This window comes from Chrysochloris asiatica, unplaced genomic scaffold (assembly GCF_000296735.1).
Source record: "Chrysochloris asiatica unplaced genomic scaffold, ChrAsi1.0 scaffold00236, whole genome shotgun sequence".
In the NCBI taxonomy this organism is placed as follows: domain Eukaryota; kingdom Metazoa; phylum Chordata; class Mammalia; order Afrosoricida; family Chrysochloridae; genus Chrysochloris; species Chrysochloris asiatica.
Window position 1 is genome coordinate 4,209,208 of NW_006408754.1, and position 712 is coordinate 4,209,919.

Genomic DNA, 712 nt, shown 5'->3' on the forward strand with positions numbered 1-712 from the left:
AAGGTCAGTGGTTCAAACCCACTGACCTTTTGGTTCAAACCCACCTTACGGTCCAGTGCGTTAGCCCACAGCACCACACCAGGACTCCATATAATCTTGTTGTTGCAAAAGTGCCATCGAGTCAGTACCAACCCATAATGACCCTGTATAGAGTTTCTGAGGAGCTGCTGGTAAGCTTGAACCACTGAGGTTATGGTTCAAACGACTTTGCAGTCCAGTGCATTAACCCACAGCACCACATCAAGACTCCATCCACATAATTTTAGTCAACATAAATTAAGCTTTTTTCTTAGATTTTATCAATAATTTGCATTTTGCCCATTTATGCATAGTTAAGAAATAATTGTGGTGCTGTGGGCTAATACGTCAGACTGCAAAGTCATTTGAACTGCAAAGTCGATGGTTCAAGCTTGCCAGCTGCTCCTATACAGGGTCGCTGTGGGTCAGGATCAACTCAACGGCACTTAACAACAACAACAACAACAAAGAAATAATTTATTGCAATAATTTTGTATTAAAAATCATATATAGTTGGTTACTAGTCAAGACTGCTAACTCATGTTAATAAGAAGAGTTTGCCTATGTTATGATTCAACATAAAGCAATTGGTTCTTGTCCATGGTTTTATGACTAGTATTTGTTTGGCTCTTGGCCCAGAGAACTTATTTTAACTCTGGCTTCTATAAAAAAGTGTAATGCCATTTATGACTTA